This window comes from Maylandia zebra, linkage group LG22, assembly GCF_041146795.1.
Source record: "Maylandia zebra isolate NMK-2024a linkage group LG22, Mzebra_GT3a, whole genome shotgun sequence".
In the NCBI taxonomy this organism is placed as follows: domain Eukaryota; kingdom Metazoa; phylum Chordata; class Actinopteri; order Cichliformes; family Cichlidae; genus Maylandia; species Maylandia zebra.
In genome coordinates this window covers 35,691,338-35,703,772 of record NC_135187.1, presented here as the reverse complement: position 1 = coordinate 35,703,772, position 12,435 = coordinate 35,691,338, and positions in this window count along the sequence as shown.

Sequence of the window (12,435 nt, the reverse complement as noted above, 5' to 3'; positions counted from 1 at the left end):
ATTGTTTACGTGCAGCTGCTACAGCGACTATTAATTCGGTCTCATTGTAAGGGTGTGGGGCTGTAGGCTGAACGGCTGAACATGCAAGACTAGCTTTTCCTGCGGTAGGTTTATGTTCTTTGCTAGAGCCTGCACTAGTTTTATTTGATGTTAAAGCATCTACACCTGGTTCCGGTCCCTTTTTCCATAGTGGTAACATTTGATGTATCACGTCGCGGCATTCTATCATATATTTTCTACAGGACTTTTTAAGCAGACTACTTTTCTTATCGCAAATGGTATTCAACATTTCTACTGACCTGGTTTCTGGCGATAATCGTTCGGGATAGGGCTCCGAAAAGAGATTAGAATGCATTGTACTTACAGTTCTTAAGTTGTAAACAAAGTCAGTCACGTAAGTACTTCCGCATGTTCTGGTTACGTAATCATGGAAGTCTTCACCGATTCGCGGACGTGAGTTGCACGTGACCGGAAGTGGGAGGCGTACTGAGCCGTTATTTGAAACTTTATATTTTATTTTTTTTTGGTTTTACAGTTGATTTCGATTTTTTTCTCGGACCTGTCTGTGGTCTTTGAATTATTCTGACCCATGTTCAGTGATTTCCAGAGGGGTTTACACGCTTTGAAGGATTTATGTTAGTATTTTGCTGTGGCACAGCTGAGGTTACTTTAAATTTATTGCTAGCAATTTTTGTTTGGGTGAGCAACTTCTCACTTAACGAGCAGCTTCTCGCAATACAACAGGCAACTTCCTGTGTCTTTCTGCTTTTAATTTACTTTATTCGGGGACTAAGGAAGTCGTCAGTGTATCTCTCTGGATCACTAAGTGAAACTTCGTCAGCATAATACGGTCTTATATAAATATAAAAGACGCATATTTACCTTCGTCAGGATCCCACTTCTGACACCAAATTTGAAGGAAATTTCCATCCCGGGTTTCCTCCGTGGCGTGAGCGATAAGCAGAGTTTTGTCCTTTCCTTATAAGACTCCTAATTATTCAAAGTAACACTCAGGTATGCCGTTCAGCGGGTTAGTTACAGCGCCGGGAGTAGCTTGGGAGAACAAGGAAACACAGACTGCTTCAGGTTGCTTTCCCATAATCAACTCAAAGGTTTATTTAGTACACAACAGCTTATATAGAGGAAAAAAGGTTCGTGTGTCAGCAGGTTCTCAGTTCAAACCGGTACAGACCAAATAAGGAAACGTCTTCCTGCCTTGTGAGCAAAGAAGTATCCTTTGTGTAGTTTATCTCTTCAGTTACAATTTATGATCATCCCAGCAAAATACACTCCTAGACATAGAATACAGAGTTCTTTCATTAGTGAATTCTGAAACAAACCACCTGGCTTTTTAACAAGCTCTTTTCTAAAAGATAAGGAAGGGAGGATGGGAGTAAGGAAGTGGACCTTATAGTTGGATGCTCTCTCCCCCTGTCTATCATTGAGAATCCACATTTTAGACACTTCCTGAATGTCTTGGATAGCAAATACACTCCTGTGTCTAGAACCACTTTGACAGAGAAGCTGATACCTCACCTTGTCACTAAATTGAAGGGTGACATAATCAAAGCCCTGGAAGTCCAGCCAAATGTAGCAATAACAACAGACCTCTGGTCTGACCGGAGGCTTCGTACTTTCCTGGGAGTTACTGCTCATGCTGCCTGCAAGAACAAGGACTCTTACAGTTTACAATCATTTTTGCCTGACTGTAGGCGTTTCACAGGGAAGCACTGCAGCGAACGAATCGCCTCAGCATTTGACAGAATAGTTGAGGAGTATGGCATTGGCCATAAAATAAGCTACATTCTGACGGATAATGCATCCAATATGAAGCGGGCCTTTAAAGTCAGGATGCCAGAAGTAGAGCACCCTGAAGGTGACAGCAGTGATGACCTCGATGATGAAACAATGTGGGAGGATGCAGAAGGTTCTGATCCATGGTCAACGGGTGAACGTCTTTCTTGCTTCGCCCACTCGCTGCAACTTGTAATCAGTGATGGGATGAAAGAGGTAAAGGCAATAGCTAGAGCCATTGCCAAAGCCAGCAAGTTTACAAACCTGCTGCACAGCAGTAGTAACCACAAAGACTTGTTTGAGGCACACTTTGGCTCCAATAAGTCCATCCCAGCAGGAAACAACACCCGCTGGAATAGCACCTACAGACAGTTAAAAGCTCTGATCACACTTGACCACGGGGCCATCACTGAAATGTGCAGCAATACAGAGAATTTAGTGTTTTCAACCCGAGAGTGGGCTCAGCTGAAAGACCTTTGTGCTTTGCTTGAGCCTTTTTCTGATGCAACAGACCTTACAGAAGGTGATCATCAGGTGACTATTAGCATGGTGGTCCCCACTGTTCTGGACTTGAAGAATCATCTTATAAAGATGGAAGTACAAATGCCCCAGGCCGTAACTATAGTCAGGGCACTGAAAAGATCCTTAGAGAAACGGTTCTCTGGAATTTTCAGGCAGATTTGCATGGACGAAAAGGATCCAGAAGAGCCGTTTAGCCATTGGATCTACTTCCTTGCCACCATGCTCGACCCCCAGTTTGGACTGACCTGGGTAGATTTAGATGTCCAAAATGGTGAAACCGGACCAGCGCTGAAGAGGTTCAGAGATGACCTTAAAAAGTCATTAATAGGTGACTATATAATAATAATAATTTATTGTTATTGTTGTTGAGAGGGTTTTTAGTAGAGGAGGCATTCAAATGAGACCCCACCGCGCACGGCTAGGCTATAAGATGTTGCAATCTTTAGTTTTCTTGAAGTGCAATCAATCACTGTTTTAAAATGTGAACTGTTTTCTCTCACTCCTCTCTGAAAATATGCTGTTTGTTCATTATATATTTGTTCATATTTGTTATTTGTTCATAATGTCTGTGTTCTATTGTTCCTGCCCTACTGAACAACAGGCTTGATTTCATTGGCAGTGTGTTGTAATCTCATGCCACTGAAGACATCAAGATGCCAGAATCTTTTAAGCACTTGTTCTTATTCTTATTAATGCACAATTTGTATTGGTATGTAATATTTGTAGTTTGCATCTGATTCTTGTGAGGTGTGCACATGTCTTTATATTGTTTGATTACAGAATTTTACTTAAAATGGTGTTGTTTGACTAAATAAATGTGACCATTGACTTTTAAATAACATCTGCATATCACTTTGTGTTGACAGGCCTTATCCATTTTAGGGAAGTTGGTATCATACAGTGTAATTTGGCTAGTACTACTACAATAGGACATGATGCAATTTCAATTTTATAATCTTCAGTTTGATGTTACAATTTTATCTATATATAAAGTATAACTGAAACCAGTTACATATTTCATATTTTAGTTGTTGGAGGTGATCGCTGTTTTGTCAGATGACTTTGGGGCCAGTCAGTACCATCATGTCAGCCCTCAAAAGCACACAAAAGTTAGTCTTTTTTTGTCCCGGTCTCGGTCTTGGTCTCGTCTCGACTTGGTCTTGGTCTTGTCTTGGTCTCGATACCCTCTGGTCTTGGTCTTGTCTTGGTCTCGGATTAGGCGGTCTTGACTACAAGTCTAGCTACGACCGGCGAGCCTGCAACCGTTCATTAACCTTAATGCACAGGGACATCAAATCATTAAAGAAGGCAGGTAGATCATGCATCATGAGTTCATCCTTTAATTCCTCACAGATGTTATTTAACAAAGCGCTCCTTAGCGCTCCTGGCTCCATCCCGTCTCCTCAGTCCAAATCCAAAAGTCAATAGCGTAGTAGGACATGCTCCGCTTACCTTGTTTGAAGTTCAGGAGACGGAGAGCAGCGGCCTCAGCCCCGGTGCCTTGATTAAACGCACTCTTAAACTTAGTGACAAAGTCAGTATAGGAAATGGGTCAGAGTTTAGCACAACCTGGGCCCATTTTAGCGCACGGCCTCTAAAAAGTTGAACAAAACAAGTGATTTTTGCTCCATCATTATTGTGAAAATGTTGTTGTTCACAGAAAATTAAAGAACACTGAGCCAGGGAAACGGTGTACTTTTCAGACTTGCCCGAGAATGCTTCAGGCGTGGGCAGGGGTCCGTCCAGGGATAGAGCAGCCCGAGGAGGGCTAACTGTCGCTGCAGTGGGTGCCGTCGCCCGGGGAGCGGGGTTAGCTGGCTGAGGGCTTCCCGGCTGCACATTTCCTTCCAGCGGTATTAACTGGGCAAAGGCCTGAGTTAATGCGGCAATGTCGTTCCGTAGCTGGATGAGCATCTGTTCATGGCAGGCAAGAGCGGCTTCCTGAGCGGCCAGAGCCTGGCCCACGGGGTCCTGTCCTGCTGAGTCCATGTTGGCTGGATTGTTTTGACAAGGTTCTTTTAACGGACTCAAGCGCAGACCAGGTATTCCTTGGTATTCCTTTACAATATGCCAATTCCTCTCCACAGCCGCTCCTCTCGTTCATCCGTCCAATACAAAACCAAACAGTTTCAGGGATGATCTACGCACACAGAAAAATCAGGTTAGCAGAAAGTCACAAAACTCTCAGATTGCAGATTGAAGATTCGCAGGTTGACTGACGCTGATAGCTCAATGATCCAGCGAAGACTAGCAAAGGTCTGCCATCTTAAGTAGTGTGGCAATCTGCTGAAATCAGCAACAGGTGTGGTGATGAGAGCAGGTGGGCCAGCAGCGGGAGCCCGCGATGAGCACCGAAAACAAACATGTGGCCTGACACAGAGTCAGCCGGCGAGACACGGGGACCATGACAGGAGCAGAAAGTTAGCAGCCATCCAGGTCTTTATGTCTTTAAGACATTCCTGGAGTTTAACTAATTGGTGTGTGTTATCTGGCTTCATGGACAGACAGAGCTGGGTGTCATCTGCATAGCAGTGAAAATGTATGCTATGTCTTCTAATGATGCTGCCTAAGGTAAATGGTAAATGGACTAATTCTTATACAGCGGTTTTCTACGCTCCCGGAGTACTCAAAGCGCTCTATACAACGTGCCACATTCACCCAGTCACACCCATTCTCACAAGCACTTTATCTACACTCAGTGCTTTCTGATTCACACACATTCATACTCCGATGGATGCATCGGAGAGCAAGTTGGGGTTAGTATCTTGCCCAAGGATACTTGACATGCAGACTGGAGGAGCCAGGGATTGAATCACCAACCTTCGATCAGTAGGTGACCTGCTCTACCTCCTGAGCTACAGTCAGCCCATAGGAAGCATGTATAATGTAAACAGAATTGGTCCTAGCACTGAACCCTGTGGAACTCCATAATTAACCTCAGTGTGTGAAGAGGACTCTCCATTTACATGCACAAACTGGAGTCTATTAGATAGATATGATACAAACCAGTGCAGTACCTGTAATACCTACAGCATGTTCTAATCGCTCTAATAGGATATTATGGTCAACAGTATCGAACGCTGCACTGAGGTCTAGCAGGACAAGCACAGAGATGAGTCCACTGTCAGAGGCCATAAGAAGATCATTTGTAACCTTCACTAAAGCTGTTTCTGTGCTGTGATGAGCTCTGAAACCTGACTGAAACTCTTCAAATAAACCTCTGCAGATGATCTGTTAGCTGTTTGACAACTACTCTTTCAAGGATGTTTGATATGAAAGGAAGGTTGGAGATTGGCCTATAATTAGCTAAGACTGCTGGGTCTAGAGATGCTTCTTGAGTAAAGGTTTAACTACAGCCAGCTTGAAGGCCTGTGGTACATAGCTGATTATTAGAGATAGGTTGATCATATTTAAGATTGAAGCATTAATTAATGGCAGGACTTCTTTGAGCAGTTTTGTAGGAATGGGGTCTAAAAGACACGTTGATGGTTTGGAGGAAGTAATTATTGAAGATAACTCAGAAAGATCAATTGGAGAAAAAAAGAGTCTAACTTAACTACTAAGAGTAGCTGTAGATAATATTACATCTGTGGGATAATTATTGGTAATTTTTTCTTTAATGATAAAAATTTTATTTGTGAAGAAGTTCCATCCATCCATCCATCCATCCATCTTCATCCACTTTATCCGAGGCCGGGTCGCGGGGGCAGCAGCCTAAGCAAAGAGGCCCAGACCTCCCTCTCCCAATCCACCTCCTCCAGCTTATCCGGGGGAACACCAAGGCGTTCCCAGGCCAGCCGAGAGATATAATCTCTCCAGCGTGTCCTGGGTCTGCCCCGGGGCCTCCTCCCGGTGGGACATGCCTGGAACACCTCACCCAGGAGGCGCCCAGGGGGCATCCTTGTCAGATGCCCGAACCACCTCAGCTGGCTCCTTTCGATGTGGAGCAGCAGCTGCTCTGCTCTGAGCCCCTCCCGGATGGCCGAACTTCTCACCCTATCTCTGAGGGAGAGGCCAGCCACCCTTCGGAGGAAGTTCATTTCTGCCGCTTGTATCCGCGATCTCGTTCTTTCGGTCACTACCCACAGCTCGTGGCCATAGGTGAGGGTAGGGACGTAGATCGACCGGTAAATTGAGAGCTTCGCTTTTACACTCAGCTCCCGAGTCCGACTTATTGCCGGCAATGCGAACCAAGCTCTTGCAACGGTTGTATAGGGATCGAATGGCCCGTAGCAATGGGCCAGACACCCCATACTCCCGCAACACCTCCCACAGGACACCCCGAGGGACACGGTCGAATGCCTTCTCCAAGTCCACAAAACACATGTAGACTGGTTGGGCAAACTCCCATGCACCCTCAAGTATCCTCGAGAGGATAAAGAGCTGGTCCAGTGTTCCACAACCAGGACGAAAACTGCATTGTTCCTCCTGTATCCGAGGTTCGACTAGCGGACGAACTCTCCTTTCCAGCACCCTGGCATAGACTTTCCCAGGGAGGCTGAAGAAGTTCATGAAGTCATTACTATATTACATGAAGTCATTACTAGTTAACGTTAAAGGGATGGTTGGCTCAACAGAGCTCTGACTGTTTGTCAGCTTGGCTACAGTGCTGAAGAGAAACCTGGGGTTGTGTCATGGTCCTGAGTCTGTCAACTCAGTGTTTTGTGTTTCTTTGTATTATTCTATGTGCTTGTTTATTCTGTTATATCGTTTGTTAAGGTTTGCCATTTGTTAGGGTTTTTGTTCTATGCCTGCCTGCTCCCACTTCTCTGTGTTTCCTCGGTCTGTCTATGGTGTCACACTGTCTGCTTGTGAATCTGTCTGTTTAGTTCAGCGTCTTGTCTGGTTCTCTGTGCTCCCCTTGTGCCCTGTTCGTGTCCCCGAGTTTGTGTTGTGGATTTCCTGTTTTATTTTGAAGGTCTGTGTCTGTTGTCACTGTGTTCAGCTTGTGCCCTCAGGTCGTCTTGTGTATTAGAATCAGCTGTGCTTCCCACCTGTGTGCCATTACCTGGTCTCCTCGTGTGTGTATATATAGTGGGTGTCGGTCTGTGCTCGTTGTCGACTCGTCTGCGTTTCATGGTGTTTTGGTTCTATGGTCTGCGTCTCTGTGCCCTTCACCCCGTTTCGTCATTATTTTCAGGTTTGCTCTTAGTTTGCCCAGTTTAGGTTTCTTCAGTTATTTGTCATGCCTCTTTGTCTGTTCTGTCACTCCGCCACTTGTAAATAAACGTCACTCATATCATCAGTCATTGCCTGCATTTTGAGTCCTTTTCCTCCAACACCACATGGCTCACCCCGGCAGCCGTGACAGGTTGTTCTTATTTTCTTCAATCAGTGACGAATAGTAAGATGTTCTGGCTTTGCGGAGGGCTTTCTTATAAAGCAGCAAAATATTTCTCCAGGAGCTACAGTATCCAGAGCCGTACTTAGTGAGGAGGTAAAATTATTAACAAGGTAATCGACCTTAGAGTAGCGTTCAGGTAGCTGCTCTGCTCTGTGTTGGTACAGGGCATTGAAGATGATAACAGTGGGTGGATTATATTCTTAAACTTAGTTACAGCGCTTTCAGAAAGACATCTACTTTGATAAAGTCTACTCTCCACCGCTGTGTAATCGATTATTGTAAATGTAAATGTTATCAGGAAATGATCAGACAGGAGAGGGTTTTCAGGAAACACTGTTAAATGTCCAGTTTCTATGCCATATGTTAAAACAAGATCCAGAGTGTGATTAAAGTGGTGGGTGGGTTCTTTTACATTTTGAGAGAAACCAGTTGAGTCTAATAAGGAACTTATAATAATAAGCAACAGTCTAACAAGTGACTCAGTTTGTGGTGTGAGTGCAGATTGTGCTGCATTGTAGAACAATGTACAGATACACCATCATCGGCAAGCTGTTCTTGCAGGTCTGTGGAGGTGATCTGTGGGTTGTCTGTAACCATTCTCACAATTCACCACATATGCAGCTCCTGTATGTTTCTTGGCTTTCCAGACCTGGGTTTAACAGCAATGGTGCTTGTGGCCTTCTATTTCCTGATTACACTCCTTACAGTTTAAACCTCTGAGATAGCTTTTTGTAACCTTCCTCTGAACCATGATACTGAACATTCAGATCTTCAAATTCAAATTTTATTTGTCAAGCACAGAAGCTTACACAGTACGATGTGGTGAAATGCTTATTGCTGTGCAATGCCCGACCATTAAATGGCAGTAAGATTTACAGATTACTACAAAATTTACAGATTTTAACTGCAAATAAGAATTACACGTAAGAAATTATTAATAAGAAGAAAGAAGAAATTATAAATTATGTGTGCAAAAAACCAGAGTACATGTGGTGATGTATGTGGGAGAGTCCAGGACCTTAATAGCCTGAGGGAAGACGCTCCTCCTCAGTCTCTCTTTTTTGGCCTTAAGGGAGTGGAAGCATTTCCCAGACCTCAACAGTAAGAAGAGTCCATTGTTGCGATGGGAGAGGTCCATCCTAATCTTCCTAGCTTTTGTCTTGCACCGCTTGGTGTAGATGGACAGCAGACCAGGATGCTTTCGATGGTGCGGGAGTAGATCTTTTTAGAGTTATCTTAATGATCCCATCCTGTCACTCTTCAGAGGAGAAGCCAAACAGTCAAAGAGAAACACAACCTTGGCTTCCTGTTTTTCATGGTGGGACACACCTGTTTATGAAGATCAAGGCTTAAAGAGCTCATCCAACCAATTTGGTGTTGCAAGTAATTAGTATTAAGGAGTTACATGCATTTAAATCAGCAAAATTACAAGGGTACCCAAATTTTTGCACAGTTTTTCACATTTGATTTAATTTTGTACAACTAAATACTACTTTGTAAAACATCCCAGTACTCAGATGTGACTAGGAAATGAAAGCAACACCACTATTATGTTTTGTTTTTAAAAGAAGAGTGAATTATTATGCACGCTGAAAGGGGTTCCCAAACTTTTTCATATGACTGTATTTCTTGCATTGCCAGAAATGAACAACTTTCCTTTTAGCACCTTGATTGTTCCTCCTGTAAAGTCCAGTGGGTATTAAAAATGCTTATAGAGATTCTGTTGATTCTATTTCTTGAAGATTGCATGAACATGAACTGACTGCATAAGGACACACAGCTATTTTGTTTCTTTTGGGTTATTTTAAATGATGCCATATAAATATAATATGATCTCAGTTCCCAAAACTGACATGTTGTGACTGATACTGACATTATGCTGATTTAATTTAATCCAGAGCATGCTGTTCTGCATATCCGGCCCAACTCTATTCTGATGCAAAAGAAGGCTTCCAGTAAAGCTGCAAATGTGAAACAGGACAATAATGACCACAACTGTCCAGGACTTTTATTTAGAGTAAAACATCTAAGATGCAAGGACATTTCACTTCAGTAGAATGAGAAATCAAAATTGTTTGTCTTTTGTTCTTTGCAAATGGCTTCATTAGGCAGGAAGATATCATGCTCAGGGGTAGCAACCATGAAATTCTACATACTATTTGCTTTTTTTATTTGGCAACTCTATGATGTGGAATCATTTGGTGTCAAGCACGTGATTGGTGTTGCGCATTATGACTGTCAGAGGGAAGGATTTCACCAGAGCTGGAGGTTCTTGTCTCTGGGAAGGAATACGGATGTAGAGTGCTCATTGGTAGAGCCTTGGAGATCCTGAGGGGTCGTGGGGAGTGCAGCAGGGGGTTCAGTTGTTGGGGGATGGGGAAAAAGGGGTAGGGGAAAGCATGATGGAAAGACAAAAAACCCCAAACCTCTGTGGTTCTTCCAGCCACATCACAGAAAATAAACCATTAACTGTAACTAGCACTTCCACTTCTTTACATTTTCCTCACTGGGCTCTGTACAGCCTCTGTCTCATTACTATACCGCAGAAATGATTGTTAAATTCTGATCTTTGCTTAAAGCATGCATTTTGTAAACAGTCCCTCCCTCTATTTTCAATATACTGTCTGTCTCAGACAGAGAAGGGTGCCCTAATAAAATATAAATCTATGATTCACCCTTTTTTAAAATCACCATTAGAAATAAAACTGTACATTGCGATTGCAAAAATGTAACAATCATAACATAAGAAATATTTTATCTATCCCAAAGTTCAGCCAAAAACATGAAAACCACTTTGCTCACTGAAAATCACTATATATTATAAAGTATTCACTCATCTGCCTTCGCACACATATGAACTTGAGTGACATTCAGTTCTTAATCCATAGGGTTTTTAATATCTCAGCCCACCCTCTGCAGCTATAACTGCTTCCACTGTTCTGGGAAGGTTTTCCACAAGCTTTAGCAGTTTGTGGTCATTTTGCATTTTTGCACTCGCTGCTCTAATTTATCCCAAAGGTGTTCTATCAGTTGAGGTCAGGCCAGACGAGTTTTGCTGCACCAAATTTGCTCATCCACAGTATGTTGAAGCATTAACCCTCTGGAGTCTATGGTCTGCAGCATAACTGCTCATTTTTGACTACTTTGGACTTCATATTTTAATTTTACCTTACGCTGTGTTTTACCTTGCAAAAGTGTTTACCTTGCCTTGGTATCTGGTATTTTCAGCACCATCTCACATCTCTGACTTTTGACATACTGTATTTAATGACCTTAACTCACACAAAAAAACAATTTGAGTTGGAAACGGTCGAATTTTACTGTGAACATTTGTAACGACTCATTTTCTTATCTTTAAATGCGTATTATATGTGGTAGTGGCCCCATTATTTTTATGCACAAAACAAACAAACAAAAAAGACAACGACACTACAAACCAACTATAAACTCCAAACACTGTAAATGTCACGAATCTTTCACACTTACTATTGATATCACTTTCTCTCTCTATGCCGTCACTCCCAATCAACCCAATGCCAGGTGTAGCCATACAGTTTCCATGGTGCATTTTTCCACAGATAGGAAAGGAGATAACATGTCTTGTTTTTTGTTTTGTTTTTTTGCTGCATCTTGGTGCTCCTTCATTTGAAATCATTCATGTGATTAGGACACACCGCCGTGTTCATAGTAAGAGGCCCTGAAAGTAAGAGGCCAAACCTAACTTCTGAAAAACAACCCCATGCCATAATCACGTAAGGCTCGGATGCAGCTGCTTGGCCATGGAAACCCATTTCATGAAGTGTAGACTGGGTGAGTCTATACTTCTGGCAATGAAGTGTATGACCCCAGTTCCAATGAAGTTGAGACGTTGTGTAAAACATAAATAAAAACAGAATATAATGATTTGCAATGATTTGGTTTTCAACCCATATTCAGTTGAATACACTGCAAAGACAAATTATCTAATGTTCAAACTAATAAAATTTATTTTGCAAATCTTCACTCATTTTTTTTTTTTCCCGCCTGTCCCATTTGGTTCTTTAGCCATCAGAATTGTTGTCTGAAGACCAACAAGGATACCCAATGGATTTACTTTGCCAAATGGATCATCGTGGCATTGCCGTATTGGTCCATTTGGTCGATCTTTGTTTTTATTATTTATTATATTTTATTTTCAGATGTTACAGACGGGACAGACATGAGTGAGGGATAGGAAAGGGAGAAAGAAAGAGGAAGGAAAGGAAAAACAGAAGGGGAGAGGGACAGTGAGAAAGGGGGGGAGAAAAAAAATAAAAATCTCCTGGATCACCTGTTGAGAGAAGAATAGAAAACAAGCAAAAAAAGACAAAAAAACCCCCAAAGCAACATACTAAACACAACACCATCGCATTAATCTAGCTAAGTGTAAACAGCAGTAAATACTAAATATTCAATGTTGTTGTGCAGCACGCAGGACAGATGTGCTTCGAAGTAGCAGCCAAGAAAGGTGTAATTTGGGTCTACGAGCAGTGAACACCCGTGTGCATACCTGTGTGGATCAGCGCGCTTGTATTCCAAAGGTTTCTCCATGTAACGATCTGCTAGAGGGTGTGGGGGGGCCACAGCCCCGTCCTCCAGGGTGTGAAGCAGGTATGGAGGAGATCAAAACTCCAGACATCCAGAGGCCCCCAGAACACAAGAGACCAAGGAAGACCAACAGAGGGGCAGCCGCGCCACTGTCCCAGAAAGAGCTGAGGAGAGTCCCAGATGAGGGCTCACTCAGCAGCCGCGGAGCA